The sequence below is a fragment of the Athene noctua genome, chromosome 2, assembly GCF_965140245.1.
Source record: "Athene noctua chromosome 2, bAthNoc1.hap1.1, whole genome shotgun sequence".
Classification (NCBI taxonomy): domain Eukaryota; kingdom Metazoa; phylum Chordata; class Aves; order Strigiformes; family Strigidae; genus Athene; species Athene noctua.
The window spans coordinates 39,646,992-39,668,435 of NC_134038.1; the positions used below are offsets into that span (position 1 = coordinate 39,646,992).

At 37.0% G+C, this 21,444-nt stretch overlaps 1 long non-coding RNA gene across 1 annotated transcript in view; it reads left to right on the forward strand.

The window, feature by feature from the left end:
- The first annotated feature begins 2,641 nt into the window (after positions 1-2,641).
- Positions 2,642-21,444, forward strand: part of LOC141956856 (uncharacterized) — a 76,570-nt gene continuing 57,767 nt past the window's right edge. The window contains exon 1 of the long non-coding RNA XR_012633026.1: positions 2,642-2,728. This is a non-coding gene — a long non-coding RNA (uncharacterized LOC141956856). The remainder of the gene's footprint in view (positions 2,729-21,444) is intronic.

The following is a 21,444-nucleotide window of genomic DNA, read 5'->3' on the forward strand; positions in this document are numbered from 1 at the left end:
CACCATTGTGCTCTATTAAGGCTCCTCATGTTCACTAGGCGTGTATTTGAACTTCAAGACCTCAGAGAACTTTCCAGTTTGTGAGTCTAAATCCTCTGTGCAAATACATTTTACAGCAACATCCAGGAATGAGGAGGTCATCTTGGTGTCTTCCTCCACATTCTGGTTTCCATGGGGAAAAACCACAGACACAAGGACCAGAAAGAAGCCATGTCATGTTTCTGAGTATCGTCCTGAATATGGACCAGGACCAGTCAATGGATCATACCTGGGAGTTGTGCAGAGGGGCACATATACCCTAGGAAGATGTATCTAAACCTACTCTTTGAATATCTAAGAGGATCAATCTACTATTATGAGCCAGGGCTAACACAACAGTTTCTAGAAAAGCTGGATTTAGGAATATTTAGCAAAATGTCTCTGTTACCAGACGCTTGGACAGACAGGTTCATTTTTGCTCCTGCTATCTTACCCTGATAATTGATTGACCTTATCAGTATTTGCATAAAACTTCATAAAACTTTGGCTTACTTTTGTTTCATTTGTCTTAATTAAAGAGGCAAAAGGTGGTTATATAAAGGAAAAGACATTAACAAAAGTGAAATTTAGGGGGGCAGTCATGACAGGAGTATTGCTCTGTCTACTGTAGAATTGGTTGGTATTTTAGCTCTCATTGATGACTTCTCATAGTCACTTCTCCACCTTGGACAATAGGGAGAGCATTGCTCTCTCTGCACTTCCATTTCCTCACAGGTAAAATGAGGGGACTTATATTTTTGAAGCACTGTTTAGAATGTAGTGGTGCAAGGAATAAGCAAGCTATTATTACTGGAAAGTTGGCCAAAGGTCTCCTATTGTTCATCATCACTCACTACTCATTTCCTCATCCCTTTCATCAAGTAGCACTCATCATTCTCACATGACAGCTGTTTATTTTTCCATCTACATGCATTTAAAAAGTAGTAAATGCTGAAATTAAATGCAGTGTATTAAAAGAGCTGATGCATGTTGCATATCTAATGGAGACTCAGTTGGAGCACCTAGCAGAAGAGGAAAGATGATGAGACAGGCAGAACTGTCATCATTTTAACTCAAGGAGGGTGCTCTGATACTACAGCAATAGCCACAGCAAGCAGGATGGTTGTGACCTGGCGAAAGGTATGGAGGAGCACTCACTGGAAGTGAATGTACATGTTGAACACAATAAATCGCTTTCTCCTATAGTGGACAGAAATGTACACTGTTAGAAGTCCAGTGCTATGCAAGTGTTTAACAGTCTAACACTATAAATATATGAGACCAGAATTAGTGCTTAGTGAAATGATAGGAAATTCCAATTAAATCATGAGGTTGTCAAGAGGTAAAGGTGGGATTTGTCCCGGAGGTTAAATGAATATATGTGTGTTTGAATGTTATTATTGTTGTCTTTATATGGGTATGCTTCAGCAAGGAATGGTAGAAGAGCAGTAGAAGAAAATGAGTTCACAAATTTTCTAAACATTACATGCTATTCCAATTCATCTAAGCAGTGGTCCTCTGGGATTATCTAGAGTTTAGTCCCTTAGCAGGCTAGTTAAAAGTGTGTGTGTGTGTGTGTGCATGTGTACAGAAATGTTTCTTCTAAGAACATAAGGCCTCTGTGGATTGTCTTGTACTGTATTTTCCACCAAATTACTAGGCCAATGCTTTACAATAAAAGGGACAAATATATTTTGCACTACTTCTTCCATCAAGAATAGACTCCCGTCCTTACATGGGTGTTGTTCATCAGTACCCATGTTTGTGTATATGTTTGATTTACAAGGATTTAAATGTTAACCTCTCTTGTTTAAGATACATAGAATGACCTACCACCTCTATACTTTACCTGACTCTCTCCTTAATGTGCTGAAAGGTCCAGTTTCAGAAAGTTAACAACTGCATTAACAGAATTAAAATATCAGAAATCAAAATGGAAATCCATTCACTTTCTTATGAGAGGGAAGGTAGCAAAGGTGTGTGTCACACAACATGACAAGACTGAGTTCAGAGATGGGTTATTTTATTCATTTTGTATTTGTCTCATGCAAAAGGTATGTAAATGTAATGCGTCAGGTGATAGATTTTTTTTCTCAAGTCAAAGGAAGAACCAGAACAAAAGAAATCCAGATTATTCTTTGTATAATTAGCAAAAGGGATTTAGTATTGATCTCCCAAAAGAGTATATTTTCAGGTGTCTAACCTCATCATGCCCATATGCACACCTACAAAACTGCTTCTCAAAACCCACCTTTTTTTTTTAATAATAAATCTGTGCCAAGCAAACTGTGTTGCCACAGATGATTAACTACTTAGAATGTTTGGCCCTAAGATCTGAGTCAGTTTTCTCAGATTTACTCTTACTGTCCTGGATTGTGTTTGAGAGGTGTGAAGGTCAAGTGGAGTCTGCATCAAAGGTGCAGAAAGCCAGAAATTTTGTAGCTGTGTCCATGTTTCCCACCCCAAAAGACCATCACTGGGAAAGTACTTCAGGTATATCACAGGTCTATGTGCAAGAACTTGCTCTCAGAGAAGTAAAAGAGGGATCCCAACACCACCTTTTCTTCTGTTGGTCCTGATGTTTCATTGTAAGCCTTTTTCTCTCTAGCTTTTCAGCAGTGGAGAAATTGGGATAAAATACCTACCTTCAGAAGAGCATGCACTGCTACAGACCCTGCGCAGAGAAGAGGAATTACCCAGCTGAGTAGAGGTAGGTGTCCAAGCTTCCCTCCATATGATGTCTTCTAGTTCTTGCCACCCCAAGTGAGTTCTCGCTGCACTGGTTCCCCCAAGGTGTTTAACTTCCCTCTGCTCTAAATGGGAGCAGAAACTCCAACTTTGGGGCTGAAGACTTCAGGGGATCACTGAATGTTTTGAGAACCTAAACATTTTTCTTTGATGAGGATTTCAATGCCTCGGGCTGTTTCAAAAGGCTCTGAGGCCCTGAATCACCCAGACATTTTTGTTACCTAGAATCACTACAAATATCTTTGGTCTGCAAATACATCCGAGATAAGTGACCATGTGCATTTGACTAGCCCCACTGAATTCAACAGATCTGCTGACATGCTTTGGGTTAGTGTTTATGTGCTTCCTGACCCAGACCTAAGCAAAGATAGTCTACCAAGATTTTATCTTCTCCTTAAAACAGTGGCTGCACTACAGCACTCAGACATTTACATTTTGCTTTTGTAAAAGTCCATTGTTGCTTTGTTGTTTCTCAAAGCTTCCTCTGTTATTGTCCACAGCTGGCATACTTTTTGCTATCTTTTTTTTTCCCTTGATGTTTTTAATTCATTGATATTATATATATTTGTGAGGTACTAAGATTTAAAAAATAACTAGAATTAAAAAGCAGTGTTGTTCTGGGATATTAACATGGTTGTTGACTCAGCAAAAGGCTGGATTACCCAGTGTCATTCTAGAATTTGTGTTAGGAGAGCGTTTATGACTACATACAGGTGTTTTTTCTGGAATATATGAAATATATTTTCGTATGAAATATGAAAACACAAAGAAGTACATAAATTACAAAAATATGTGAAATGAAGACTAATCTGTAGATCCTCATCTTGCTATACTGTACCATCTTGCTGAGATTATTATGATTTCACTGTAGAAATGAGAAGAAACAGCTATTTCTTGTAACAGTACATTTTTTTGATACATGGAATACAAGTTGTAAAATAGTTTGCACTAATGGGAACTGGCAGTGTTCTTTGTTTGCCCTAGTAATTAGGAAGAGATATAGTATTTAGCTTGTTTAAACCTATTTTTCATAAAGAATGACTGAATTTGTTGCTCAGTTTCACACTGCAACATTAATTCATTTTATGCTTTAGGGATGGGCACGTGGGCTGTGACAGTCCAAAGACAGAGCTGGCCTCTGGTGACACTACAGATATGAAACTGAATATCCTCAGCTTGCACAGCAGAGTATTTCTAATGTTTATATTTCTGAATTGGTTTATTGAAAACATAAATAAAAGAAAGGTGAGTCTCACCTTCAATTTCTTCAGGATGAATAGGGCAGAGTGCAGAGATGTTTAATTTTATGAAGTGAAATAGGAAGCCAGGGATTTGTGTGTTTATTTCAGATGACTGCTTAATTTCTAAAAGCAGTTTTCATAAGTTGTAATGAAAGAAAAATTTATTATAATTACCACTGGAGGATTGTTTGTTTGTTTGTTTCTCATTATAATGTATCGATTGGAAGTGTTACAGTTGAAAAAAATAGAGACTGTTTCAGGATGGGTTTCAATTTCCACATCTTAGGGAATTTTGATTTAGAAAGAATACATTCATAGAGTGTCCTGAGATAGAAGGGACCCACAAGGATGATGGTACACATTTATTTCCTACCTGTTGAGGGGGAATAGTGGTGGGGGGTCTTGTGTGTGGTGAATGTTTTGGGAAGAGCTACACTCAAAGACTATTTCTGAACAAGATGAGATTTTTGGCCATACTTGTCGTGCAAGGAGTGGTCCCTGTCCTCACAGCTCAGTTTCTGTGACACTTTTCTTGCTGGTAAGCATGACCCTCTTGCACCGATTACCTGTTGTTGCAGAAGGTGCCCATCATTACAGATGACGGTCATGAGAAGAGGGCTCTGAGTAGCAGGGCAAAAACCTCAGTCCTAACCATATGTGGGAAAGAGCATTGTTAGTTCATTCACTTGACAGGTACATAAAGTTCGAGATAGAGCTTTTTCATACTAAATAGCTTAATTCATAAATGTAGTGAGGTACAATAATCAAAACTAAAATTTAAAACACAAAAGCAAATCTTGGTTAGGCACTCACAAGTGGATGTTGTGGTTCTATTTCTGTCCTGGTCTGGCAAAATCTGAAAGATCCTGGGCTGCCAACTAACTTAACAGGGAGACAGGTATCTTTGATCAAGGGAAAGGTTATAAAAGAAGCAAGTTATTAAAATAAATGTCTCAATTGCATTGCCTCTTATTTATGCCAAAGTTCAGGTTTAGCCTATTGTTAAGGTGGAATGTGGATGATGTTCTGATGTGGCCAGAGATGTCTGCATTACACATGGTCCCTCTGAGCAGCCCTGGCAGCTTAGTTCTGGTTTCCTCTCTCAATGACTGTTGAAGAACATGACTGAGGGGACCAAGTCTTATCGGGCTGTATAGGTGAAGGCTTTGGCAAAGAGGACAGTATGCAAATAAAAAATACTTATCTTCTACGTTTTTCCCATGATGAAGTTCATCTCAGAGCTGAGAAAACAGGTGTTTGCAGAGAAGCAGGCACTTGTGGACTTGCGTGGCACCTGGTGCTGCAGGGAAATGTAGCTTGGGTGTAGATACAGAGCACCTGTGTTAGAAACAGAAAAAGCCAACCTGAAAAATCACCATGCTGAAACCTGCCAAAGGCACTGAGGGCTCAGGCAGCTGACAGAGAGATATGATGAATAAGACATTGTGCAGCTAAATACATTAGCAGACCACTGGGTACTTGAATGCCCTGACAATGAAGGCTGCCTAAGCGCTCCAGCTAAATAGATAGACACAATCCAATAGTTTGCGGGGTCTGGTGGAAATTATTTCACAGCCTGTCTATGAAATTCAAGAATGTAGGATTTTGTTGCAAATCAGGTCTGGTTTAATTTAATGAACTAGTATTAACAAGCTTCACGTTCCGCATCTTTCAGTCTCTCGGCTGTGTAGTATTCATTAAAAAGAATATATGCAAATTTTAGCAACATAAACAGAATTTAAAATAAGGAATAACACAACAAACACTCAAGAAAGCTTTCTGGTTTTCCTTCAGGATGAGTCATCTGTTTGCTATAACCTATCCTCTAGTTTGTCCTCTAAAATGCTTCTACCACAACAATTAGAAGAAAAGGCCACAACATCACCAATCCAACAAGGGCACTGGAAGAACTTTCCTAGTGTGATCCCTTAAAACAGACCTTGGTGAGTGGATCAAATCCTGCCTCCAAATGGGGTCAGAAGGAGCTTTGCCTGAAGGGCAACGCTGCCCTCTCTGTCTGAAGCCAAATCTTTTCTCATTCATCAAGAACTCTTCATGGTAAAATAGCAGTTGCCATCCCATTTCACTGCTTCTCCAGGCAAAGTGTAAACCTCAGTGCACTCAGCAGTAAATTCCTCTAAACATTTACGTGAGCTGAAATTGCTTCATCTGTTGACTTTTGCTCAACATGCAGCACTTCATCCAACCACAGTTGCACATATCAGATGGACAGCACAGGTGGAGTGCCTGTGTTGTATGCCTGAGTTTTGTCTTTTTTTTCTGGATGGTAGTCTGCTTCCTCTTTCTTCCTTATTTACCTGCTCAGTTGAGTCTCATCCGTTGTGCCTTCCATGGCCTCCAAGAGCTGTTACGGTAATGGATGCCCTTTCTGATGATAGAATGGTAGTTCTGTTCCATTTGCCTTCTTTTGTTTTGGATTTACAATTTAAGAGTTTGTGTACCAATCCCCACAGCAGTTAGTTATCTACCCTAATCACAAACTGTTGTCTTCTTTGGATAGCAACAATAACAACTGAGGGAAAAATACCTTCTATATTCCACTCCTAAGGAAGCAAGATTTGTGGAGGATTTAACAGTAAAAACAATGCTTGTGGAAGATGCCACACTTGCAGCTGTGGAGGCAGTAGTCCTCCGATGGCATGGCAGAAAACTAGGAACAACAACCTCAAAGCACAATTACTCTGTTGGCAAGCTGCCATAAAAAGAACTTGTAGTCGTGACCTTGAGGACCAAAGGGTCTACAGTCCTCTATGTTTTAGGCCCTAGTCCAAATGAGCTCTGACCTCTTCCTGAGAGGGGAGTCAGCAACATTTTGCCAAGACCAGAGTTCATGTCCAGAAGTGCAAAATGAAATTTAATTTACCAATTGGAGGCAAGGGAGAATAGGGATGGGAAAAAGAGCCAAAAGTACCAAGTTTATAGACAGCTAAAACAATGCATTGGCCTTGCTTTTTATTAATTAAAAATTGGCTATTTTAAATCTTTTGTGTTTTGTTCAGAAAAAAACAAATTCATTATTGCATTTCATTAAATGGTAGATTGTATATTGTTTTATTTTACCAAATGAGAATTGGAGCAAAGTAGAAATTTAAGCTTAGAAAACCATTATTGTTTAGGTGTATAATTCTTTCTCCTGCTTTGCATGCCTGGAACTAATGTGGCATTAAGTATATTCTAATTTTAAAGAATTTAATACATGCATAATCTGCTTTCCAAGCAGAGATTAGATTTTTTCATATTAAAATAAATTGGGACAACTGAGAAGCATAACTTAGGGCATATTCATTTAAACAAAATAGGCAAAAAATTTTTAACATTCTTTTTAAAGCATTGATATACTATACTTTAAAGAGTATTGTGTGAAGCTTTCATTGAAAAGGACTCATATGTTCTGATTTGAAAGAAAAATTAAGGCAGTACAATTGAATATATGGGAAAGCTTGTATTTATTGTATGCATTAGTGCTTTTGATATCTTAAAACACAGAATCAAGTGTTTATATACAGTAGTTCAGAACACCTGACACTGCAGAACTATTTGCTAAAAACAAGAACAAACTTTCAGCTTTGGGATGTTTGCAGAAATATTCAGCAGCTGAAGATGTTTTCATTTTGTGTTTGGGGATGCAGCTGGATCTGACTCCCAGCAAGGGGTAGAGCAATCAGCCCTGAAAATAAGGTCCCTTAGAAAATTGTACCAAGTTCAGCATCCAAAAAATGGGGTGTAGAGGGGGTGGTGGAACATTGCAAGGCATTTTTAAAAATGCTCCACAGCCTCCACTGTCCCCCAACACATCCTTTTGTTCTCTATCTCAGTAACAGAAGTCAATATTAAAGCTTATGCGCAGAAAATGACTTTTTAGACATCAGAATTGACCCATTATTTTGTTGCAGAACATGGGTAAATCCTACCAGACTCTGGAGAGGTGTGGCATTTCAAGCTTTAAATAGAAGAGTAGCTTTGAACAGGGAGCTGGCATATACTAGGACTTCTTTCTAACCCTCACAAAATTCTCAGAACAAAAAACATGCTCCTTTCTATGACTAATTTTAAACTATTTTTTCTTCAGTGGTTGAGAGTCTCAGGTTACTACTAAAAGGACTTTCAATCAGCGTGTGAGCCTTTTACACGGTGTACCATTTTATTTGCGCCATATCTTTTATCAAATTAACACATAAAAAGCTGTCATAACAATTTCACATACTTTTCACCTAAGTGACCTTCTGTAGAGTAGATCTCGGCCAAGGAATAATATTACAGGCCTAATCCTGTTTCCGCTGATGTCCTTTACAGACTTGCAAGTAAATACACTTGTTTCTGTCTCTTACAAGTCATAAACAAGAACCTGACCCTACTCTGCCTTTCTCTTTCTTGCACACACACAAACACATGCACTAAAAAACCCATCTACAGAATGATTACAAGTGTTTATGCCTCAACAAAGTCAGATTCAGGACACTACTTGTCCTCCTATTTTTTTTTCTCTCTGAAAAGTCTATAAAGTTCATACAAGATTTGTTAATGGAAACAACTTTGACTGCATTTTCTTCCTTGCTCTTTAATTGCTTTGGTGGCCTTATACTTGTACCATCACCTTGTTTGGGTCTAATATGGGAGAATTTTGGATGCAAAGCAGGTTTCATACCATGTCTTTATCTTATGAGTCCTGATCCCCTTCCTTTTTTTTTCCCCTACTGTTTCACAAAGGAAATGCTTTTCCTTTTTGTTGCTGCATTAAGAAATTCACATTACCAGGCAGACAGCCCTAGATCTGTCTCTCCCCAGTCTGGGCACAAGAGGATCTGCAGTGTGATGGCAAGATGTGGTAGCAGGCTGAAAGCAGCTACCTGAGCTGTGCGCCCAGCACTGCAGGGTGCCTGGCAGCCCTCCTTCTGTCCAGGGGACCCCCAACCTGACCCCCACAAGGCAAAAGAGAGCACCCACCAGACATTCCCAATGAACTCAAAAGGTAGCATGAGAGTCATTGTCAAGCAGTGTCTCTAATAGGGCTCCACAAGACATCTTCAGGCAGTTTTGTGTCCTACATGCTGTAGTGTGATGTATGATGTCAGACCATCACAGGCCAATAGGATATAAAATATTTTCAAAATGGTATGATAGTGCTTCTGTGATAATCACAAATGGGGGAAGTTAGCAGTGTTGAGCAGTCTCCAGGCCATTACTTGAAGGAATTTACTTTTGCCACACTCCAGGAGGCAATAGAAGTGGAGCGAGAGCTAGAAGTCGGCAGAGATGGTTCTTTAGTACCAGAGTCAGGCTAAAATCTTGCTACACAACTCTTTTATATTTGCAGGGTACTTCAAATCGTGCAGTGCATTTATTTTGCCAGATAGTCAAGGAATCACAACTCTTTTCCGCTCCAAACTGGACCAGTATTTCAGTGAGAAAGTACCGGTTTCCAAATATGAGTAGCGCTCTTCTGTGCCATAACTGGCATAAAAACTTCTGGGTTTCCGTATCCTTTTGATGTGAGAAGTGCTACATATCATGTATCAAAAGTCATAATTTGAATGCATTCAAAAAAATTATCATGGATGAAGTAGACATATGCTTTTATTTTTGATCTTTGAGGTATAGAACATACGTTTAAAAAAGAGGTCACTGTCACAGGTCACCCTCCAGTTTTCATCTGCCAACACATATATCAGGTGCCTGTCTATACCACAGAAAAAGGGTGATTGTATTGCTCATGGGTGTTTTCCTTTGGTCTAGGGAGCATCAGTAAAGGTGCACATCCCTGGCAGTATGGATTTTCAGAATGGGGTAACCTCCTGGCTACATCCACTAGGTGCTGGGGTTGATATCTTTATACATAAGTTTATTTATAAATTAGAAAGATGTTTTTCTGAACAGAGGTGGGCATAAACCATGCATAAAGGAAAATGGGTGCTTAAACAAGCTTTGCTGATCATAAACTTTCTAAAATAGGAATTACTTCCTAATTATACTTTTCATTATACTTAAGCAGAGAAGCACTTTCTCGCTCTTAAATAAAAAAAGGCAATTTGATACAGAAGTCCAGATGTGGCATATGCTTTTGATAAAGACTGTTCTGTGTAAATCAGGTGAGAAATTTAGGAGAGACATTATTGGACTGGCTGCCTTACAGAAAGCTGACCCTGCTGGTACCTCGGACACATGCTTCATTACTTCATGAAGCAGTTATCTTTAAAACAAGTTAGTGAAAGTTTATACATAAGTATAGTAACCATATTCCAAGTCAATTATATGAGTCATGTCTACAGGTTAAACAGAAGATGCAGGTACTCCAGTCTATTTTGTAATTCAGATCATTGGTATGCATTGGGTAATGTGATTTAAAACCGTATTTGCACTTCGAAATAAAAAAGGGTCTCAGAAAGGAGATACTAACACCTCTTTAAATATATTGCTTTATTTTTCATGCTGAAACCACTTGACCTGTGCAATACTAGGTTCTTTACCTATACAAATAAATCTGAGGCTTAATCCTTAATAACACATACTACAGACATTCAAGAGCTGTTAAAGTTATCAAATTAGTATTAGGGGAAGAAAAAAGAATAACCTACTTCAGCAGTAACAAAAATAAACCACCTACTTTAATTTAAAGTATTCTTAGGAGAGGAGGCATTTTTATTAAGTGAAAAAAATCAGGAAAAAAGCTTTTCAAAATTGACCAATACATTATTTTGAACTATATTTATAAAATATTTAGCTGTCTGCTAGAACGGAAAAAATATAATATTTTTATTAGACATACTTATAAATCATTGTCAAAACATTTACTGAAGCTAGTGGTAAATATTATTTATAGCAACACTGAGCAAATAATTGTTGATATATTCATTTTTTCTATTAATAGTTAAATGGCTGTTTCCTCCAAAATCTTATTTAAATCAGAAATGCATATATTTCCTAGACATATATATGTAAATATTTTCCCAAATCCAGACAATATTCCTGCATTTGTTTTTGGACTTTAAAAAATGGAAATTTTCTGTCAAGAATTTACTTATTTTGGGATGCAGCTTTGAAAAAAGAGCAATATGTTAATGCTGTTGCGTGATTGTATGGCAACACATTCTGTATTCTTTTAATTAGATTAGCAGATTATGGTTGTAGCTGATTAGAGTTGAAAATAACTTCATAAAATAAAATTTAGCCATCACATGATTTAACGTGCTTAGCAAGAAGTAAAATTACTGGAGTTTGAATCCATACATTACTTTTGAAAAAAGCTTTAAACCACTGTAGCCATTCTTATGCATCCATGTGTGTGTGTTTTCTGAACACACTTAGTTTTTTTAATAATGCAATATGGTCATTTCCTTTTAAATACTAATTTCTTATTCCATCACTACTTCTTTGAAACAACTTTTAAATTAAATAAAAAATGTGCATAAAAGAAAGCATCATGTCTGCACCTAGTAAAGATAATGAATTTTTCCAAAGTGAGTCCCTTAAATAATATATTTCTATAACGTTGGTATGGCAGTATGCTATGCAAACATATATAATAAAAATTATACATATAATGAATATTAGATGCAAAATACACTTTTGATACCTTTTGTGCATATGAGGTACTTGAATATAGGACATTACAGTGTCTGAGGAGTTTATGAAAGTTTTTCATATTACTATCATGGTTTGATTGCAAATCTGAGAGATGGTTGACATCTACAGTGAAGTATGCTGAAAATAAATAGACCACAAAGCACATAAAAGCTGTTTATCGATAAAAGTACATTCATTGGCAAAAATCCCCCAAATCTTTTCATTCAGTAATCTTTGTTTTACGTGACTCTTAGTGAAATATTCTATATACCAAAAATGATTGTGACCAACAGAAATACCATTTTGTAATTAAAATTTGAATAATTTTATACATGGCATTTTAGCTTCCAAAAAAAAAAAAAGTAATATCACAGAGATCAAGTGTTTGGTTTTGAATAACTATGACCTGTTTTGAATACCTATGACCTGTTTATTTTTAAACTAACTGTACAATGTCTATTTTATATTAACATCCTAATCATTACTAACATACATATTTGCTGCACGCTCAACACTTGCTTTATGAAATAGTTTCAGTTCCAGCTCTGTAATGAAAAAGCAGTATTTTGAATGTTAAGGAATACTTAGGGAAAAAAATCCTCACTTAGATATAACATTTATAGAGCTATAGCTAATTATTTTCAAAACAGTGATTAATAAGTGTCCATTTTCATGTCATCATTGGTAATAGATGCAATCTCACTCAGGTACCCCGTCATTCTGTTTAATACAAGTGTATCCTAGTGTAAAAAGGAGCTTGTCATACTTATCTCTAATGGTGAATGATTTCTTTCCCTCTTCCTGAAGACACTTTGCACCCAATATTCTCAAATCCTATCATGCTACAGGCTGACAAATAAACTAACAACAAGGTAGGTAGCAGGCTACATTAACGTGTAGGTGTATGTTCTCTAGAAGATATGCAGAAGATAACTGGATTTTTTTTCTTGTAAATAAAACAACATACACATATGAAGAGATCTGTTTGTAGGAACAGACACAAAATTTTCAGTAAAATACCATGATCTGAGAGAGCAATATGCTGCAAAGAATCATTGCTTTTTCAGAAAGTGGGAGGAAAATTAATCATTGTTTTCTTGTTGTTGCTGCTAGAATTCTTCAAAATGCAAAAGCAGACAGGATCTATCTTTGTACCAGTGTTGCAATTAATACCTGTAACTTCTGCTGGTTTTCACATATTTCTGTACTTTCTATGTTTAATTCTATTTTCAAGCAATTGTACTGTATGAAACAGACAACAGTTTGTCCTGTTTCATGGCTTAGGAGGGGCAGCTGATTAATCCCATGTCAACAGTCTTGACCCTATGCAGAAAATAGAATCATAGAAGGCCTGCTTAACAATATATCAAGGGTACAGTTGCTTATTTTCTCTGGTTTGTTAAATCTATAAATCACCCACAAATTCAGAGTAAGTTAGAACAGTGTAGTTCAGTCATTATCACTTTTATCCCTTTTTTCTTCTTACACAGTAAATGTGTTTTTTTCTTTTAAATATTTTGGTGTAAAATGACCAGCATGTTATCATCATGTTTTTCTGTATGCTATCAGCATATAAAAAGAAACATATGTATTTGTTCATTGGTTTAGGCTCATCTTTTCACGAACGGCAAGATCTGTACAACATAGCAGTCCCATAAAGCAAAGACACCTCAATTCCTTCCATAAAAAGCTTGAATGTCATGGCTCTGTGCTGTAAGTGCTGACTCATGTGAGTAAGCTTTACTCTTCTGAGAAGACCTATTAACTTCAGTCAGGCCATTTATCCTAACGAGAGCTTGCAGAATTGGGTCCTTCCAGCAAGGTACTCAAAGATTATTTTTGTTTTTTCAGAGTGTAAGGTTTACAGGGTATAATTTTAATTGTTTAACATTTAAAAGGATTCAAATTTTGCCACAAATGTGTATAAAATATTGTTCTTCCACTATTGCTTTTGCTTAAGTATAAACATACAGTATCTGGTTTATATTAGTCTGTCTGAAACTGCTGGGTAAACTGGATGAAATAAAACATATATAACAGTCTTTTTAAACGTGGTCATGGGCAAGAGAGAACAGAATGAATGTACACATTTTCATTTTCAGTAGTGAAGCACAATGACTTACCCAAGCCAGTTTGGAAGTACTAATGAAATTTTAAATTTTAAGGTGTGCATTTCTATATGGCAGCTCCAGAAAAGAATGTGGCCTTTATTATTGTAGGCACACACTTCCAGGTTAAAAAAAAAAAAAAAAAAAAAAAAAAAAAAAAAAAGGCAAAAAATGTACATAACATAACTAAATAAAGCCAAAATCTGTGGAAATCTTCTCATGTAAACTGCATAATAGCACTTCAAATGGCCCCTTTCTGTCATCCACTGTAACCATCACATTCCCATTTCTGCTGCAGTCAGGTGAACTGTCAAAGAGCTATTACGGTTGGCTGCATAGAATTCCGAGGAAAGACAAATCTGTGCAATTTTCTCCTTGGACAATAAATGGTTCTTTCGGTGCCTTTAGGTTTTCCTAAACAATTTTGGTAAAGAAAAAAAGAGGTTTTAATTTTTTTTCCATATTTTTTACATGTATGTGTTAATGCAAGGGGCTTTCTTTGGGCTGAAATCTTTACTATGAATGTTTAGCTCTTTGATGGATGCACATTAGCATTCCAGTATGTGGGTAAGATTTATATATTTTTTCCTCTTCTGATACATAATGTAGCTTCAAGTAGATGCTTTAGATGGTATGATGGCATGTTATATTTTAGTGTGGGGTTTTGCACCATTAAAAGAATGGGTACACATCAAGTAGAACAACGAAATGTATACACTAATGCAAAAATCATCCAATCTATTATTAAAAACTAATAACAACCTTAAAATATTAAATGCATTTAGTCTTTCATGCCTGTTTAAAATACTGCATGCTCAGAAGTGAATACATTATTGTGATGTGTAATACCACATCTTACAAGCCTTATCTCATAAATAAAAAAGACGTATAAATGACGTGCTTCTGAAAGGTTTTTCTTCGGAGGCAAGTGTTTTGTCCATTGTGGTGAGGTACGTTGTATAAGCAAAATGAGAGTTTGATTATGTCTTTCATATAGTTAATAAACATGCAGTTGTCAGAAACCACAACGAGGTTTCTTGCTGGTTGTTTTTGTCTTCTATAAAAATTAAGGTGTTTCAGTACTGACCTTTGATCTGTTGAGTCATCTTCCTTTTTTTCAGTTCAATTTGCCTTACTGATCAGTAGCATAAGATGGAATTTTTATGTTCTTAGAAAGAGGGCAAAAGACAACTCTCCTTTAATTTTTTAAGTTGGATTTTTTTGTTTCTTAGGTACATGATTTTGCTAAAATTTGAGACCTTTCAAATTTAAAAAAGCAGTGCTGGATTTTAATTATAACTCTATTGCTTCACCACTGAATTTCCTCATAGCAATTGCCTGTTTTGCAGCTCTTCTATGTAGTAATTTTTAAATAAGACATTCTTTATATTTAATTCAGAGCTATACTAGAGTAGAAATTGAGTTGCGTTCACTATTTTTACTCTTTTAGAAAATAAGATTTTAATTTGGTACCTCTTTCTGGAAATAGCTTTGTTTACTGTATTCCATATGTATAACTGCACCTCCCTATAGAGTGTTAAGGTTGTAGCCCCACAAACAAGTTTAACATAGACAGGGAATGGTCCCTGCCCCAAAGTGTTTACATTTATGATAGATACTTCCATTCTGAAGCACTGCCATAGCATTCCTGAAAAATAAAGCAACATGATGCAGATTAGTCGGAGAGAACCCAACCCTCAGCCACAGAGCTTACGTCTGCTCTTTTCAATAGACGGTGTTACAGAAGAGTTTTTTTGTGTGCTGATCTGATGATTCTTCCTGCTTTTATTTCCCCCATGCAGGATGTAGCATCTGTGAAGATACTTGATTTTATTTTTTTTTTTACAAATATTACACTTTGGAAAATGCTGTTTGCGAGCTTATTTGCTTCTGCTTTTTGTTTATAAGCAGAATATCATTCATTTCTGCATATCTGCTAGACTGGACAAATCAAGGTGACAATCCATGGTTAACTCTGTCAGGCCCTTTGTCCTGCTGCTTCTGTGGATTGAAATACAATGGAAACAAAGTGGAATATATAACCATCCAGCTGCCTTGTTGTGACAGCGTGGCCCCGTATTACAGTGCCTCAGCCTGTTTGTCTATCGATAGCCAGTCCATGAGATGACAATGCAAATCATGTGAAAGCTCTACTGCAAAATAAAAAAATCATGTCAAGAGAAGGAAAAAACAACAGACTTGCCTTGAAAAATAGAAACTCATAAACGGCTCTGTTTTTTGTACAGTTGCTACATTCAGATGTAGGGCCTGTTTTTTTAACCATGGTGTGATTCTAAGGGATGCAGGTAGGCTCGTGCATTAAATCTATCATATGGTGTCTGCTTACAGGGCTCTGCACTGATGTTACCTTTAAGGCAGTTTATATTTCATTTAAGCATGCAATTAATCATCTTTACAGTGTTGATGTGACTGGCATCAACAGCGTTATTTAATTAAATTTGAAATTATTGTACAGTAAATACAGGCTTCCAACTAGCCAGTCCAAATTAAATGCTGAGGTCTATTTCTTACCCATGGTGTTTCCAATTTAAATGTTCATCCAAAAGGTTTCACTTCATGGGTCGAAATCATTTTAATGTTCTAACTGTTGCTAAACCCAAAGATCAACTGTACGTGAGTCCTGTGCATCTTTAGCAGTAGGAATGTGTACACATTATCTATATTTCTCATATTCCATTTCATATTAGTGATTTTATGACTGATGCTCCTTAAGCACCATTTTTCTCCCAATACTTTGTCTCTTCTGTCACGTCAGCCCAAAGCTGCTTTTGCAAAAAAAAAAAAAAAAAAAGTCTTTCCTCCATTTTGTTTCAGCCTGGTAATCAAGCAATTAGCCCACAAAATGGAGGTACTCCGCTCCGCTTCTCATCCTGCGTCTTACTTCGGGTGGGCTTTACCTGCACGCAAGCAGCAGGCAGAGCACTTTGCCGCTGAGCCTGTGAAATCGGCCCCTGAAGAGCATTCCCACGATGGCCCGTAAGTGGCCACCGCTTAGGGGGACTCTGGGAGGAGGGAGACCTTCCCGGTGGGATCACCGGAGAATTACGTATGGCACGTGCGTTACCTGCAAATTCTGCACTGGCTACGGGAGAGAGTGTGTGGCTGCACTCCTTCTCCAGCTGTACTCCCCAATTTTATAACGACCTCAAAACGTGAGGTGAGCCAAACTTTAAACGGTGGGAACATTGTTGTTTTTCACCTCATCTTTTTTGTCAAAAAGGAAAGAAAAGAAGAAACCAAACCTAACCAAACACACAACACCATTTGTTTTATGTTACAGCTTTCCACAGACAATTCACAACATGTCTAGCAAGGAATCAGACCAGAAATACCGTCTCACTCCTATCATATATATAATACAGCTTTTGAATACTGGAAAATCTGTCATCCGTTAAGTGCAGCTCAGGTCTTCTGTGTGAAAAGCACAAGCCTTTTTTTTTTTTTTTTTAATGCAGTGCTGCCATGTCTGCACTTTTTTGAAATTGCATATTTATCAGGTTATGAATTATTTATGAGTGGGGAAGGGAGGGGGAGGGCTGGAAAGGGAAGGAAGAGTGAGAAAACATATGCTTGGGCAGAAGAATACCTTAAATGAATCCACAACCAAGTCTTTTGAAGGATTACTTGTAATTACTTTTTTCTTTTTGTTTTGTTTCTCTTGTGCTTCTCTTGGTCATCTGCTGTTCCTATTGTGTTGTCCATTGGGCGTATTTGGCTTTTAGGGAGCACGAAGGGATTGGGAGTAGCGCTTGCTACAATTTTGCCGTGGAAATGAATCGAGCATTTCTTTGACTTCTAAAGTACAGGGTGTTTAATAAATATTAATCCTTCAACTGTCATACTGAATTATTGTCAAAAAGAGGTTGACAGATTGAAGATTAATGACATGTTTCATAAATTAGAAATGAACTATCAGCAGAATGTCCAAAGTAAGGATCAAGAATGGACCTGATTTGTACCTTAGACCAGTTGAACATCCCATCTATGTCAAACCTGAGCTCAGACTTACGCAGAAAACAAAGCCAACCCTCCCTTCCTCCCACAAACACACCTTCTGCTCTTCATGCACCAGGATCTGACATCAAGATCCTTTCTTCTCTAGGATCTCTGTGTACTGAAATAACAAGGTTGTCTCAGACACCAGATAATTTGATTAGACAGAGTCAGATCTGTACTCTTCTTTTTTTTTTTTTTTTCTTTTTTTTTTTTCTTTTTTTGTTTTGTTTTGTTAGAGAAAAATTGGGGTAAGTGGAGTAATTTCTCTTTAAACATTTTGATGTTGTATTTTCCCACTATGAAAAATACCACATCAGAGAAAGCTGAAGACATGGTATTATAATGGTAAACTGTAAAAATGATAGCTGCCTCTTCAAAAACACACAGAATTTCTAATATTAATTATGTATTAAAGGAAATACGTTTTCATAAAACAAGTAGCAGTAATTTAATATAAGGTGACAGGATTTTTAGGAGAGGCTAATGTGTGTCAAAAAATATCGTGTATAGTCTTTAATCAAACTCATGATTCTCAGTTGAATGATTGCTTGTAAAGCTGATTTTACTTAATTCATTAAAAGCAAATCTCTCTCTCTCCCCCCCTCTTTTTTCCTTTTGTGATTATTAGGGGAAAAACTAAGTTTAATTTGTGTAAGAACAGATCTTTTTGGGGTAGCTGAATCAAACAAGCAGTCATTTGGGGTGCCATTCTTTCTCTCGGCACAGAGGTACACAATATGAAACTGGGCTACCAGAGTGTATAAAAATGTTTAGCTTAATCACTCCCTAATGACAGCGACTTATGTCCTTAGTGCAGTCGATTTGTTTCCTGGGTTTTAAAAGTAGATTATTTCCATGGTGCAGGCTTAGTGTAAGCTGTTGAGAAACCACAAGCACTGCACTTCAGCCTGAGTTTGGGACGTTCGCCAAGGGTAATCTGATTAAAAGGGCATTTTTTACAACATTGTGGTGCTTTGAAAATTCTGTGCAGCCAGATAGAGTAGGGCCAAAAAAAAATTGCTTTTTCAAAGCTAACAGTTTTGCCTGAGCAGAATTAAAAGCGTGATAAGCAGCATCACTGGAATGATTCTCTTCGACAGTCTTGCAACTGGATAAACAAAGCATCCTTAGTAACACATCTGTTACAGACCCACAAGCAAATTCATGATCTATTTAATACAAGGTTTTTGCTTGTTTGTTCTGCCTTTAATCACATTTGCTTGCTGCATAGGTGTGAGGTTCTGAGGCCTTGCTTTATCTGTAAGAATGAAAATGTTTCCCTTGTTCTACAGTAGCTTTTCTCTTTCATGATGTGACATTTATAAATGTTCTGCTATGAAAGTGGTTATTTGTGATGTGCTCTAAGAACCAATGTTGGGTACCATATTCCTGAGAAGTTTAGCAGATGTATGTTGTTAAAAGATAATTATCCTATCTCAAATCTTGGATTTCTTATAAGATAGAATGTAATACTAATTAAATATGTCATGTTTGCACACACCAGAACATACTCAGAAGAATTGTTCTTAGATCATTTGCCTTACTGAACTACTTTCATATTCTTCTGCAGCACCTAAATAAGGAAGAAAAGGTAACAGATTTCTTTCCCCTTCTTTACAGCCCTGTATTTCTCTGAATGGCAAGTTCATGCTGGTCTCCACACATGCTGATAGTACAGGACTGCTTACAGCAAGACATTTGTATACACAATATACTTCAAAGTCATTGGGTTCAGCGAGACTATGCAACAGATCAGACTGGCACTAGGTTCTAGTATGACAGGCAAAATGAAATTTGTTTTCTACAAAACAGGCTATTTTAGTTTGCTTAATAAATATTGAATGACAAGACATGGTTTCTTATCTTCTACTACATCACATGGTTCTCTGGAAGGGGAAAAATATATAATGAATTAAATTTTCCGACTCTCTTGTCTTAATTGTAGCTACTGAGTTGTAAGCAAAGCAAGAGTGCAATGCATCATAAACTACATTTTTTCCCGAAGAGGCCTCAGTGATAGAATTACAATTATATTTCCTTCAAAATGGAGATTTATATTTTGTTTTATCTCTTTCCACATAGGTCAAAACATCTGTATCTTCCTCTGTGCATGTGGTAAAGCATGTTTTTCCTGTCTTCAGGAGTACCTTGTAATTTTTCCATCAGCATTTTAAAACTGACAACCTTATGACTACACGAGCCTTTTAGATATATCACTCACAATTTTAGTTGTAATGTGAGGTATAGACAACACTGCATTTACTCTAGCTTTGTTTTACCTATCAATATATACATCCCACATTCACTCATCCATACACTCATACCTACATGTGTGAACACATGTAAATATACAAAAGCCATTGCTTTTCAGCAATTGTTTTCATGTTATATTCAGCATTTCTTGCTGTGCCCCTCTCAAATTTATGTGTCTATGTTTGTGAGATAAAAACGCATGTAAACTGATTTTAAACCTGGAGGATGCGGAGCCACAGAGCAATTCAGCAGCAGCATTTCCAGCGTGAGGCTGCGTGTCCCAGAGCCTTGATGAGCTGAGAATAGCTTTGTCAGGGCAGCTCAGCTCGGGAGCCTTTGATGCAGTGCTAAGTTCAGTTTTGAGTATTTACTGATATGTGTCTTCAGCAACTGTCAAAACTGCTTGGAGCTATGAGATTCAGGTTTTTCCAATCCCAGTGACCAGCCAGCCTCCTGAGGCAAAAAAAACTGCTTCAGGGTAGCTATAGCCCACAAATGCACTTTGTGTGACCATAAAAAAAGGCAAGGGGAAAAAAAAAAAAAAGAAAAAAAGGCAATTTTATTGGGAGAAAGACTGAATGAAGGTGTCTTTGTGTCAGACTTTGTTTGCTGTGTTGTTACCACTGTTCCTCAGATATGGAAACAGAGCGCAGGCGGAATTAATTGAGAAACATCTGTTTATTATCACTGTTTACTCTGTCTAGGTCAGCACAGCGCTGCTTTCTGGCATACTGAATGTTGCCAAGTTTTCTTTGAAATCTTCAAATTCAACATATACCTTTATTTAAAATTTTCCTTTTAAAATTGAATTTCGTGCCTCTTAAAATGAGGTATTCATGCCCGAAAGATGACCTGCTGTTCTCAGGGAGAGAAGGGGAAACCATTAGAAAAGAAGAAGATTTTGTGATAATCAAGGACACCTGTGATTCTGTGTTGCTTTCGAGAGCACAAAGACCTATAGATCTGCTCTTTCTTCAAGAGTAAAATGTCTGTGATCCATAAGAAGCTCCAATCCTTCATTTTTCTCACCCTAAAGAGAAAAAGGGAAAGAGAAAATTATGCGCCATCAGATCAGCTGCTCTCTGTTTCTTCTTTAAAAAGCTGAGGATGTTGCTATTTAACATAAAACCTTGTGACCTTACTACTGTGGCTGCTTTGAAACACCAAGCTATTTAATGATGCAAATTGCAAACAGAGGGAAAACATCAGAAGAACCTGTCTGGAAATTAGTGTGTTTGACTGAAAATTATCTAGCTTAATCGAACTTGCAGGAAGTGGATTTTCTATTCAGAAACCTGGCTTAGAGCTTTTGTCTGTCAGGGCTATTCTCAAAGCGTATGGGACCTTTGGGAATGCGAGAATTAAGGCTCCATGTATCACCCACAGTATTGTGCTTGTGTCTGATTTGCTTGTATTTTAGACTAAAATCCTTCAACATGAGAGTCATATGTTATACAATAACAGTCCTTAGTCCAGAC